Source organism: Microcaecilia unicolor, chromosome 7 (assembly GCF_901765095.1).
Source record: "Microcaecilia unicolor chromosome 7, aMicUni1.1, whole genome shotgun sequence".
Lineage (NCBI taxonomy): Eukaryota > Metazoa > Chordata > Amphibia > Gymnophiona > Siphonopidae > Microcaecilia > Microcaecilia unicolor.
Window position 1 is genome coordinate 203946128 of NC_044037.1, and position 14865 is coordinate 203960992.

General features: G+C 41.0%; 1 long non-coding RNA gene across 1 annotated transcript; it reads left to right on the forward strand.

Moving 5' to 3' along the window:
• The first annotated feature begins 522 nt into the window (after window positions 1–522).
• On the forward strand, window positions 523–13321 carry LOC115474787. The gene is made up of 3 exons (XR_003942906.1): window positions 523–534; window positions 4522–4524; window positions 13237–13321. It is a non-coding gene; the product is annotated as an uncharacterized LOC115474787 (long non-coding RNA).
• Window positions 13322–14865: the final 1544 nt, after the last annotated feature.

Below are 14865 nucleotides of genomic sequence, written 5' to 3' on the forward strand. Positions count from 1 at the left end.
GATTGCCATATGGGGACTTCCAACATTGTTCAGTCTCAAGCAAAAGAATCTATTTGAGCTCAAACCCCCTCCCCTTTTTCCTACTAAGCAACATTTTGACACAAAGCCAAGGTTCTCTCTACAAAGGTGTTCTAAGCAAAAAACAAAATGGAGAGAGAGAGAGAAGAGGTTCATTTTACCTGTGCAAGTCATGGCAAATTTTGAATCAGACAAAGCAGTAAGTGAGCACATTGAACACAATACATCACAAGCTAACCTTGGTAGTGAGAAGGGTCAGAAAGATGCAGAAGAGCATATATGCCTACAGAAGCGAGAGAGATGTATGCAAATAAGTAGAAATGAAAGGCACAAAGCTACACACTGCCCCTTGCAGGAGAACATCAGTCTCAACATTCATACAACTCTAGACACAACTCTGGAGACTCTAGAGGTTCCAGGTCCATCAAATCACACAGGACAAGCCATTCCAGCAGGTAAGCTATGGGCTCTATTGCTCGTAAATTGCAATTGAATGCAGTGGCTGCCAAATCAAAAGTTCTTTATAGTAAACAAGAGGCCATCATCGAACTTGAGAAACTTAAAATAAAAAAAGAAAAGCATAAAGGTGCTGCCACTAATGCCACTTCTGAATGCAAGAAGGCAGAGTTAAATATTGCCTTGAAGCTATCCTGGAGGCTCAAATAAAAGCACTTGAAGAAGCCACAAGGCAGTATGGCAGGGAGAGCCAGTTGAGTCACATTGTTGCAGAAGATGCTGCCCAGCAAACAGTAGAATATGTGAAGGCTTTTACTCTGGCTCACAAAAGCACACAGTCAGTCTGATTCAGAAGAATCATCAGATTCTGAGCAACCACGTTCTTCTATATCAGAGTCAAATTCACCCAAAAGATGCAAGTCTAAGGCAAAGCATGCAATGGAGGAGAGCCACCACTACAGTGATTCACACACAAACAGATGCACTACCATGGGCTCTTGCTCCAGGAAAGCACACCAAGGGAATCTCTTCCTTTCAACCACAGACTATGGTGCTATCCAGGAACTGGGTTCAGACAAAGGTTGAGCAGTTATGTCCAGCAAAGCACCTTGTGGCTAAGCAAGAGCCACCTGACCAGCCACACTTCACACCTGACTCCAGACAACATAAAAGCGGTACTTTGGTCAGTCAATATTCCTGCTGGAATCCCCATCCAGGAGAAGACATCCCACAGCACATTAGCCATTAGCCAATGTGGTTATTTTCATGTTGTACAAGGCAATGGCCTCTGAATAGCAAGTGTCATGATGAAAAATGACCAGAATATACTTGTTGCCATGGGTGCTGCCCTCCAGGGGGTCCCACAAAGGCCATTGCTATTCATTTGAATGGGGTGTTAACAAGGGGCATGGGCACAAGAGGGGCAGATGGAACCCTCACAGAACTGCTCAGGTGGCAAGTTGGGCAGGACTGACAAATGAGCTCAACTTGTTTAAAATACACCCGGCCAGAAAATCTGGGCCAAAATCCACTCCCGGGTCTTCTCTTCTTCCCAGATGATCTCCTAACAGGTGACTGTGGGCTAGTTGCGTAACCTGCCTATGATAGGGCTGGGGTACTAACAGCTGTTCAACCTCTATACCTTCCAGGGTTCCCTTGGCCACCCTATACAGCAAGTCATTCTTTATTACAAAATATGGAAGTGCTATCTTAGAGGGGTCCTGGTTGCCTATGGGATTCCCATCTACTGAAACAACCCTGGCTCGGGCTGCTGTAAGGGATTCATCCTCTGCCTGTGCCCTTTTAAAATTCCCTGTAGCTTCCTCACTACTCCATTTGGGTAAACTGTCCAAATGGTCAGGGTTGTCCAAACCATCATCTTCCTCCTACTCAGGATCTCCATCTATGGCAGCTCCTCAATTCAGAAAGCACCAGTTTCTCTAAACACTGCTGGCGGTGGGTTTTAGGCAACATTGAGTTTTTAAAATATAAATCAGAGTCCTCCAATGGGAAGGTCTCAGGAAAAGACTCCTCCTCCTTCTTTGGGCTATCAATCAGCTGGACCCAGATGGTGCTGAAATTGGGGAAATCTTGGCCCAAAACCATTTGGTATGGTATCCAAGGCAAGACCGCTACCTCCAGATGAACTTGTCCTACAGGGGAAAGGAAGGGAAATGGAACTTGATATACTGCATTTCTGTGGTTTATGCAACTACACTCAAAGTAGTTTACATAGTATATACAGGTACTTATTTGTACCTGGGGCAACAGAGGGTTAGGTGACTTTCCCAGAGTCACAAGGAGCTGCAGTGGGAATCAAACCCAGTTCCCCAGGATCAACGTCCACTGCACTAACCACTAGGCTATTCATCTACTCCTCCACAGGTGTTTTACAGGACAACTGAGCTGTTGGATACTGTCTTTGGTCCCTATATACACAGCTAAGTGAGTGATGGGTGGCAGAAGATCCTTAATATATTCACAGCAAAAGTGACCCTTTGACATGGACCATGTTTGGCTCTAACAAACTAATTTAAAAAATAAAAATAAAATATATATATATATATATATATATATACACACATTAAACCCAAATATAAAAAGCATTAAAGTTAAACATGATAGACAAATGGTTAAAAATAAACAATATAGAAATATATTTAAAAAAATAAACCATATAGCACAGACTGAACCTTAGGAACAAAATACAAAATGCAAAATACATTTCGGCCACATTATAACAACAAACATTAAGAAGTCAGTGGTGTACACAGAAAAACAACATACTTGGATAAGAATTCATGCAATATAAGATGTATATAACATCAGAAAAAGTGCAATCCAATCTAAAAAAAATGACATCAATTTAATAAATAAATTACATATCAGTGTAATATATTAATGTATCATACAAATACCATTTGATATACTAACTAAACAAACCAAAAAAATAAATGACAGTAATTGTCATATGATATAAATATTGCTCTATAAGAAAAACAAGAAGAAAAGCAGATTACACCAACATACCTTTAAAAAGAAGTATGCAACTTAAGGTAATCACTGAAACACTGTCTATAGTGTTTCACTGAAACAAGTAAATAACATCTATAATAATTTAGAACTGAGCAGCACAGACACACATGCTAAGTAGCACTGTCAAGTCAATAAAAACAATATGTGAATAGAACACTATATATATAAACATAGGAACACAGTGCATATAATATAAGCAAAGAAAAAAAAAAGGTTGAAGACGAAAGAATGAATACCTACTATTCTAATCAGAACAGATGACATGCTTCGTATCTAAATCAGCAGTCACATCATTAATTACACTGAGAAAGAAACATATGGAACAGAAAAAGTGCAAAACCCAAAATAACTAAAAATGCCTTGTGAAAAATATCAAACACAAACAAGCGGGCTAATGTGAGAAATCCAGCTGGCAATGAGTATATTAAAGATCTTCTGCTACCCATCACTTTCTTCGCTGTGTTCTGTTTGTGCTTCAGTTTTTGCAAAGTTTGCTTTCCTTGGGTTTTGGTTGTTGCCCTTGTACACAGGCCAGGGTTCAGTTGTAGATGGTTGAGTACCTCTCTCAGGACAAGAGTCTTGACACTGTCGGAGTCCACTAGTGCTTGATATGAGTGTCCTTCTAGATCCACTTGTAGTGCTGGAAGACAACCCAGACTAGTTTTTGACCAATTTTGATAGAACTATTTCTGTTCCCTGGATGGGCAGCTTTCGCAAAATTACAGTCATGAGTGGCTATCAAATTCACATACATAGTATGGATAATTATAACAGCTAAGATATAATCATTCTTGAAGCTAAAAACAAATCCCATCAAGTACAAATTAACAAATTACATGGCATTTATTTAGTAACCTACTTGAGTAAAAGCATGTTTCATGTTGTACTTGCTTTACTTCAAATAAATTAGCCTGCATCCATGCATAGTTGAGCTACTTCCTATTGAAGTCCTTTTAGTAAGGTGTGCTAATGGATTTAGCATGCACTAAATAATAAAACTCCCATTATATTCATATGGGCATCAGGGCACACTAAGGGCCCTGTTTAAAAAGGCGTGCTAGCATTCATTAGTATATGCTAAATTAGCATATGATAACTGAGTAGATGCCCACAGTATTCCTTTGGGTGCCTACACAGTTAGTGTGTGCTAATTTTTAGCACGCACTAACGAACAATAGCGCGCCTTAGTAAACAGGACCCTAAGGGGTCCTTTTACAAAGATGTGCTAGAGTTTTTAGCACACACTATAAATAAGGATGCGATAAACACTAGAGACACCATATAGGGATATTTCGGCATCTCTAGCATTTAGCGCGCACTAAACATATTAGCACGCCTTTATAAAAGATCCATTAAATCTGTTAGCACACCTTAGTAAAAGGACTCCATTATTTGATCAATGAGGGGGTCTTTTACTAAATTTTAGTTTGAGTTATCTGCAGCAGGGCCAATTTTATTCCTATGGGCCCTACTACAGATAACTCAAGCTAAGCTTTAGTAAAAGACCCCCAGTACGTGTCTTAAAGGATTTTATAAGTGTTCTCTCTAGCAAAAAAATATGGAGTGCTGGAAGTGCAACTAAAGGATTTTGCATTCTTTATTTGAAAGGACATTGGAAGTTAAGCCGAGCCTTTCAGTCCCAAACTGTGAAGAGGGACATGTTTTGTACACTGTCATTACAAGAATGAAATTTTGTATATCCCTAAAGCATTGCTAGTTTGTTCAACAGAAACATAGAAATATGACAGCAATAAGCGATAAATGGCAGTCTGCCCTTCTACAGCAACCACTATCTCTTCCTTTCCCTAAGAGATCCCATGTGTCTGTCCCACACTTTCTTAAATTCAGACACGGTCCTCGTCTCCACAACCGCCAAAGGGGGGTGATTCTACGCGTCCACCACATTTTCTGTGAAAAAATATTTACTTAGATTACTCCTGAGCCTATAACCTCTTAACTTCATCCTTTGCCCTCTCATTCCTTCATTTGAAAGAGGCTCACCTCCTGTACATTAATGCCACAAAGGTATTTAAACTTCTCTATCATATCCCCTCTCTCCCACCTTTCTTCCAAAGTATACATATTGAGATCCTTATGTCTGTCCCCATACGCTTTGAGACCCAATATATGAAAAGGGGGGGGGGGGGGAACCACTACTTGCAAACAATATCCAAAATTAAAAAAATAGTGAAACTTGGTCAGTTTGGGTCTTGTTTTCATTAAAATTGACATTTGGATAAACTTTTGCTGTGCTTGTCCTTCTGTAGATCGCTGCTGCTGTTTGGTTTTTCTGTCCACCAAATTTTGAGGGCCATTTATATAACTCCCCACTATGGGCCAGATTCTATATATGGCACCTGAAAAAGTCACGCAGAACAAATTTCCACCTAAGCATATTCTGTAAGCAGTGCCTAGATTTAGGTGCAGTATATAGAATGAGCTTAGTTGATATCACAGCACTTAAAACTATGCACATCTATTTACACCAAGGCAAACGTGGTGTAAATGCCAGCATGTAGAATTACACTCACAGGGGTGTATTATATAAAAGTGTATGTACATTTTGGAGCGCCCATACAATGCCCATTTCTTCACCCATAACAATGCTCATGTTTGGCTACTCACATCAGAATTTAGATACAGTGCATTGTAAAATACACTTAGCAAGTTGTGCATTTAAATTCTAATTATTGCCAATTAGTGCTCATTGCTCATTAAGACCTGTTATCAACGCTGAATAGCATGTTAAGCCAATTAAGTTACACATGTTGTTATAGATTATTCTTGGATTTCAGCCTGGAAAACTAGGCACGATATATAGAATCTGGGGGTATATGTTTATTTTCATTCTTAATGCAGTTTGTATTAATAAACCACATACTTTATTCTGCTATGTGAAGATAATTTTATAACAGGTCGCCTAGGATAACCAGCTTTTCCACAAAGGAAAATTACTGCTTGGCATATCCATGATGACTTCATCCAGTTATCGTCTGGGAAGAGTGGAGGAGCTTACCTCACAGAAGACAGGTGTCTCCAGGAGTGTATGTGAATCAACAGGGAGGTTTTCTACCATGATTGATAAGACTTTTTTTGCTGCTATCACAAGCCCTTACATTGTCCACCATGAATTCTGCTGGACAGAATTATACCATTTGTGATTGGACCATAGGTATCACCTGACCCAGAAAGATGCCAATGTTCGACTGAAGAAAAAGAGGAGAAGAGAGAAGAACAGAAGACTTGTTGGTGGATAAATTGCTCTGAGGAGAGAAAGAGAGAGAGAGAGAGAGAGAGAGAGAGAGAGAGAGACTGATTTTCCTAAGCACCAGGAAACTGAATTTTCCTTGTAATAAAGCTGACAAGGTCAGTTCTGCTGCAGCACTAAGGTCTTCCTGAAAGACTGAGTAATCAGTATACAGAGTACAGACCCTGAATTTTATTCCTGGACTGAGATTGACTCACAGAGGCTTCTGTTAGAGTCTCAAAGGAGGAATCCGATTCTTTACCATTGGATGTCTGCAATAAGGACTGCAGGGTAAGAGAAGTGGATTTACTACCTACAACTCAGGTTTTTAGTTAGTCTAAGGCTTTTGTCTGTAAAAGACTGGTTTGTCTCAGGATTTGTGGTTCATAGTGAATTACTAGCTGCTAATTTGCAAAATATATTTTAGTTGTGTAAGTTCTCATAATCTCCTTAGGATATTAGTGGTGTGATTAGTTGTATTATTGCTTATTCATATAGTTTATTTATTTATTTATTTATTTATCTAATCATATATATATATATATTTAGGTGATAATCTATATTTTTGGTAGTACGTCTATTTTTGTAACTTGCTTTGCATTTTTCCATATTAATTTTTTTTTATATCTAATAAATAATATATCCCTATCCATGGCATGGTTCCTTTCATTGGTACAGCTAGTCAGAAGAATCTAAGGACAAATAAGAGGTACACTCATCCCCTAGAAACATGTCCAGAAAAATTGCTATTTAGTAGCTTTCTGCCACCTCAAGTACCTCAGAAACTAGGGGGTTCTCTTCTAGTATATATCCCTACAGTTGCCACACGGCAACCCTTAGGGTTAACGTGTGGCAACGGGTTTGCTGCATTGCAACCAGGAACTACCGGTGGCCCAACACAGATGCTGGCGGTAGTTCCACCCCCAGCTCGTGCCATTTCTGGTGCTATTGGAATTATTTAAAAACTATTTAAAACATATTTTCATAGGGGATTACCTGGCAGTAATTGGGCAGCATCACAAGTTGCCCAGTTACCACCAGGTTAGCACGGGAGCCCTCACTGCCATCCCAATGGGTGGCGGTAAATGCTCCTCCCAAAATGGCCATGCGGCAAGTGTGAAGTTACCGCATGGTCATTTCATTTTTTGTCCTTTTTACCCACTGTGGCAATAGGGGTCTTGGCCCATGGTACAATTGGCTACCGCCACTAGTGTAGGGCCCCGTTTACCGCAGCTTAGTAAAAGTCCCCCACGCGTGTTAAATTTTTAGCGACAATTTTAGACACTACTTATAGAATATACACCCCTTTATGTATAAAAACCACTTATAGTTGAATCTGAATGTGTGCTTAGTAACACCTACCAACAGAGCAACAGCTTCAACAAATGCCGTTAACATGAAGCTATTGTGGACATGCATCATGTAACACAACCAAAAAATAGATATAACAACCAATCACCAATAAGATGTCAACAAAGGCAGATCAATCAACAGATTTACCATTGATTTAAAACACTGACCAATTAATCTCATTATTTAGGCCTGCAGGAGACACTTTATCAAGGCAATGCTGCTCTCATTGTAACCATGAAGAATTAAAATCTCCAGCCCATAAAGAATGTGCAAACAAATCCAAAGATGAAAATCACAAATCTTCAAAGGAATGGTTAAATTTAATGTACTATGATACCAAAACAGTTTCTAATTTCTCTGTGTGGATGGAGCTTCTGTTTTCTATAAAAGCAGAAGTTGTTTTGCCATCATAATATAGCTGACAGGAACAAATAATCAAATAAACCTATCCTTTAATTTCCCAAATACTGGAAAATGTCAGTTTGATGCTTTCAGAGAACTATTATGGGCAAACAGAACAATGACCATATGGCTGATGTCCCCAAAAGTCCAGTATGATAGAAAAGAAGATGAAAAAGTGGAATTAATTAACATATCTCAAATTAGGTGTGTTTCAAATGAAAATAGCCAACTCCCTTAAATTCTGAATCAATTTTGTAAAACAAACCAGTATTTTGAAATGATCTTTTTAATCATGAGTGTCAGCATCAATCTTCTTTCGTCTTCTTTTTTGGTGTCAACCATTGCAGACAATCAACACATAAAGCTGGTTTATAGGCACAAGTAGCAGTTGAATAGAAATAACCATGTTAAATGAAAACCCAGTGAGACATGTATTGAGCTTGTATCTGACAATCATCTTGATTAGAACACAAACATCTTAGATAGAAAAATTGACCAACAGCTAGATTTTCATCCAAATTACATGGAAGTAAAACTAATGTAAACCCCCTGGTGGTGGAAGCAAAGTATTACACTGATGTAAAAATAAATTGTCACAGAGGGGTCCTTTTACTAAGGTGCACCGAAAAATGGCCTGAACTATTGTAGACGCATGCAGATCCATTTTTCAGCACACCTGCAAAATAGGCATTTTTGGGGGGCCGAAAATGGATGTGCAGCGAAATGAAAATTGGTGCACGTCCATTTTGGGCCTGAGACCTTACCACAACCCATTCACTTAGCGGTAAGGTCTCATGCATTAACTGGGTGGTAATCATCAGTGCGTGTACAATGCCGATTACTGCCCGGTTAGTGCTGCATGCCTGAAAATAAGGGGCCCTTTTACTAAGCTGCGTAGACAACTACGCACGCCCAATGAACACCAATTTGGAACTACTGCCCAGCTACCACGTGGCCTTGGTGGTAATTTAATTTTTTATGCACATCCAATACATGGACTGGAAAATATATTTTATTTTCCAGTGCGCAGTGCTAACCGAGCAGTAATCAGCATTGTACACATGATGACGATTACCACCCAGTTAATGTGTGAGACCTTACCACTAAGTGAATGGGTGGCAGTAAGGTCTCAGGCCCAAAATGGACACGCGCCAATTTTAATTTTGCCACATGTCCATTTTTGGCCAAAAAATAAAGGCCTTTTTTGCAGGCGTGCTGAAAAATGGACCTGCGCTTGTCCAATACATGCATCTACAACAATGCAGGCCATTTTTCAGCACAACTTAGTAAAAGAACCCCTGGACGTGCATAAAAAATGAAATTATCACCTGGGCCACGCAATAGCTGGGTGGTAGTTCCCAACTGGCTCACGTTGGGCACACATAGGTGTCTACACAGCTTAGTAAAACTACTACTTAACATTTCTAAAGCGCTACTAGGGTTACGCAGCGCTGTACAATTTAACATGGAAGGACAGTCCCTGCTCGAAGAGCTTACAATCTAAAAGTGCCCCAGAGTCTCCCCAAATAAACTCTATGTCAAACGAGGGAGTTTAACACTAAAAATACATTCTAATTTACTATTAGTCATGAGATATCAAATAATTCAGTTGAATTCCAAAACTGACAGATAAGAAACTTACACATTTTGTTAAATTTCAGAGTTGCAGCATCGAATATACTTTCTTCCAAAACATCAAAAACATCAGATAATTATAAGTAATCTTTACTTAAACCATTTATTTTGATAAATTTGTCACTTACGATACTAGACACTTTAACATTTCTTTCCACAGGTTTCACACCACGAACATCTCCAGAGACTCCACTTCAGATAAGTTTTGTTCTCACTCTCATTTTCTCTATATATCATGTTCTATCTATACTTCTATCTTTTTCTTTTTCTTTATATTCATTTCTTTTTGTGTGCACACTTTTAAGAATTCAGTTACTTATCTGTTCTTTTCCTTTCTTCCTTTTTAGGGATACTCTTGTCATTGGCCAGCTCTTCATGCACTTTCAGGAAGATGTCACGGGTTGGTTCCAGGCTCTCTTTTTTAAACCATACTAACCTGCATTTACAAAAGCAATGGAGAGAAACCTATCTCCCTAAATGGGCATTTAGTTTTTCTTTTTGGGTAGCTAGTTAGGTGAATCTCTAATTTAGTATCCCTACACCTGTCCTACCACAACAGTTCAAAGAACTTTGCAATTTCATACAGGTATGCTTCAGTTTTCAGCCCCTGCTATATGTAATAATTTATTTCTCAGTATCTGAGCATGTGCTAGCAGTGGCATTCCTAGGGGAGGCTGACACCCGGGGCGCCCCCCCCGGCGAAAGAACCCCCGATTCCCCGGTGAAAGAACCCCCCCCCCGGGTGCACGCCGCTGGGGGGGGGGGGGGGGTGCTGAGCGCCTGCCGGCTCTTGGTTTTCATGCTCCCTCTGCCCCGGAACAGGAAGTAACCTGTTCCGGGGCAAAGGGAGCATGAAAACGAAGAGCCGACAGGCGCGCGACACCCCCCCAGCGGCGTGCACCCGGGGCAGACCACCCCCACCGCCCCCCCCCCTTGGTACGCCACTGTGTGCTAGAACTCCTCACATTCACACATGTTATTACAGTTTCAACAAAAATTGTTGTCATTTTCTTATTAGGCATGGCAGAATACAAGTTTCAGCCGTCAAACTCCAAAGACACTTCAAATTTCACACAAAAGAATATGTTTTAAAATTCCTTTCTCAATTACCCAGCTCCCTCTCATTCAACCCCCAACCTTCAGCCCAAAAACACCACGGGGCCCAGAGTTTTAACTAAATCAATCATAGCCTTAACTCACATTAAGTTTCTACACAAATTTAGCCATTTAAAACACTTGACAGCTCTCTCTCTCTCTTTCTCTCACACATACGTCCTTTACCAGATTCCCCTTCCGACTGCTAACTGACACACTTGGAACTTTTTAAGAAGCTGCACCCACCAGGAGCCCCGAGCCTCAAGACACCCACTGGCTCTAAGAGCATACTACACCAAAAATACAGCCTTGCATCTTGGAAAACTTTTCAAATTTAAATACATTTTTATTTTCCTCATGCACATACCTTTTTCTTTTTAAAGTCTGAAGTTTAAATCTTTTGTAAATACAGCATGTGACTGCTGCATGGCTCTGTCACGAGCTGGCATGCTTTCGCTCCTGACGCTTCTGATCCCCATTGCACATGCGCAGACCTGCTGTCATGGATCCACATCTCCTGCCCGAGGAACAAACTTCTGGGAGGTTTTCCGGAGTACTCCCCAGCACTGCCCTCATCTTCTGCGGCCATCCTTCTCCTTTTGGCACCGGCCCTGCTCTGTAAATCAGGCTGGCACCACTCAGGCCCAAAATCCCGATACTTCTGAACATGTGCACAGCCACACAAGGTAGGCCTCGCATATCCTGCCTCTACTGCCCCTCACTGCTCCTCACTGCATCTGCACATGTTTGCCAGACTCCACATGCATAAAGGCGGCCTTGTCTCACCACTGCAGAAAAGATTAGTTGCTTAACGGTGCCTCCAACACTGCGGCACCCCAAAAACCACAGGACTACAGTGCCTCCGCACCCTAATCCTACCTCCCAAACTGGCCAAAATGCAGCCCACATGCAGCCATAGCAAATATTTTATTTATGTTTTATGATCAATAGACCCCAGAGGCAGGCACTTTGTGCTGAAACACGGTGCCTTGTTGGGCTTTGCACAATTTCTGTAAGTATCAGAAATAAAGTGTTTTTGTGATTTGATGATCATCTTGTGTCTCTGGTTTTTTTTGAAGCCTTCTCCAACTTCCCACTCTCATTTGCTGTCTATGCTCTCCATAGAATTCCTTTCGGTTTTCTTTTTGTCTCCATTGGCCACAGCATTCACGCCTCCCAGCAATGCTCCACCCAATTCTCCAGCTTCTGCTCTCCAGCAAAACCCACAGCACGACCTCCCCTCAGCCACCGTGAACAGCCTCTGCCTGCATGAAACCGCAGCTATCCTGCTCTTCCTCACTCCATGAGCTGCCCCAGAATGACCCACCTCCAAGTACTTTAATTACTTATTTTTTTAACCCACTGGGTTACACAAAGAGGGGCATTTTCGAAACGAACGGCCAAGTTTCGATTTGGATGTCCTTGTAAAATGTCCCGATTCAGGGGCGGGGAAACCCGTTTTTTTGAAACAAGATGGACATCCATCTTTTGTTTCGAAAATACCATAAGGGACTTCCAAATCTTTAAATTTCGCCATCCCTAGACACGGACGTTTCTGATTGTCGGCGATTTTCAAAACTAAGGACATCTATCTCAGAAATGACCAAATGCAAGCCATTTGGTCATGGGAGGAGCCAGCATTTGTACTACACTGGTCCACCTGACATGCCAGGACACCAACCGGGCATCCTAGGGGGCACTGAAGTGGACTTCATAAATTGCTTCCAGGTACATAGTTCCCTTACCGTGTGTGCTGAGCCCCCCAACCCCCCAAAACCCACTACCCCCAACTGTACACCACTAGGTGTAAAGGGGGGCACCTAGATGTGGGTACAGTGGGTTTCTGGTGGGTTTTGGAGGTACTCAATGTTTCCTCCACAAACATAACAGGTGGGGGGGAGGGGATGATGCTGGGTCCACCTGTCTGAATTCCACTCACCCACTAAAATTGCTCCAGGGACCTGCACACTGCTGTCATGGACCTGAGTATGACATCTGAGGCTGGCACGACATATTTTTACAGATGTTTTTTGAGGGTGGGAGGGGGTTAGTGACCACTGGGGGAGTAACGGGAGGTCATCCCCGATTCTCTCTGGTGGTCATCTGGTCATTTTGGCACCTTTTTGTGCCTTAGTTGTAAGAAAAACAGGTCCGGGTGACGTCCTTTTTTTTCGATTATGGGTCAAGGACGTCCAAGTGTTAGGCACGCCCAAGTCCCGCCTTTGTTATGCCTCCAACACACCCCCTTGAACTTTGGCCGTCCCTGCGACGGAGTGCAGTTGGGGATGTCCAAAATCAGCTTTCGATTATACCAATTTGGATGTTTCTGTAAGAAGGACGTCCATCTTCCAATTTATGTCAAAAGATGGGCGTCCTTCTTTCGAAAATGAGCCCAATAGTATTCCTGGCAAGAGGTTTATGATGTATGAAAAACTAAATGATCGTTAACAATAGTAATAATAATGTCCAAAAAAAAGTTTGGTGCTGTAGGTTAGTAAACTTTAGATTTAACCTTTAGTGTCCATTGTTCCCGTAATAAGCCATATGGGATCAGATTGATGGGAACATTGGACACTAAAGAGTTAAATGATATTGTCAAGAAGACAGTATGAGCTGTTCTCCTTACTTCCGTAATCTAATACCACAATACTGGGGAACAGCAAAAAAAAATGAAACCCAAAGGGTAAGATAATTTACAGTTCTTAATATATATAGGTAAAGCCCTCAGAGACCAAGGATTAACCAAGGTCTGACCTGCAAGACTCTGATATCTACGAGAGATTGTAGTGTCTGCAGTCCTATCTCATTCATATGTATTATCTTACCCTTTGGGTTTCATTTTTTTGCTGTTCCCCAGTATTGTGACACTAAAGAGTTAAGCCACATGTGTTCAGCCATTAAAAAAATTCTTATAACTATTCATAAGTTCCATTCTATTAATAAATATCATCAATAAAATCTTTCCATAATAAAATGAGATCTTTGTATGGAGAATTACACAAAAAGGTATTTTCAAAATGAGCATAAATGTTATCAAGTTCAAGGACCACAATGGCTTTCATAGCTGTACCTTTTATCTAAATGCCCTCCAATCCAACAACGGAGACATATAGAAGCGATCAGCGTATAGACTCTATGTGTGTGCAGCCCACCCCCAAATGAGACTACCGCCAGGCCAGTGCACCCTCCTGGTGGTAATTTCAGATTTGATGCGCGCTCATAACATGTGGATGGATGAATTATTTATTTATTTCCTCTATTAGATTGTAAGCTCTTTGAGCAGGGACTGTCTTTCTTCTGTGTTTGTGCAGCGCTGCGTATGCTTTGTAGCGCTATAGAAATGCTAAATAGTAGTAGTAGTAGTAGTCCTATGCATGCCAGTTCTGGCAGTAATCAGCAATTGGCAGACGCCGACCAGTCACTGCATATGTAGCGCGTGAGCCTTTACCGTTAGATCAATGGGTGGCTTTAAGGGCTCAGGCTGATTTTGGGCGCATGCTGATTTCATTTTGACCGTAGGCCCTTTTTGTGTCCCATTAAAAAAAATTCCTTTTTTGTAGATGCAGAAAGAACTGGCCCAGCATGTGCCCAATACATGTGCCTACACTACCGCAGGCCAGTTTTTACCACTGCTTAATAAAAGGGCCCCTAAGTGATTACAAAGTCTGTGACAGGACATTTTTGCTGCTATTGCACCCTTGTGGTGTTTGTGTAACCAAGCAAGCTTCAATTCAGATACATGACTCCTGAAGCAGGCGTTGTGCGCCAAAACACAGGTCTGTGTCGAATCTGCTTGCATATTTATGATATTCACCAATAAATATCTTCAGCACTACTATACATCTCCATTGTTGGATTGGAGGGCTATTTGTATATTACTACTTTTTTCCTGTTTGGACTTTCTGTGTAGGGTTGTTTTCCCCTTTTTTGCTGTGCATTTTATCTAAATATCATAATTCCCATCAAATGAAAAAAAAATGCTCATGTAATGTCATTGATGGTAATTTAATCAAAAACAAAGTGGGGAATCTGACAAGGTCTTTCCCAGGAGTCCAGAAGAATAAGAATGATGTCCCAAACTGCATCTTGAGGCATATTTGTGTAAAATGATTCATTATCACAAG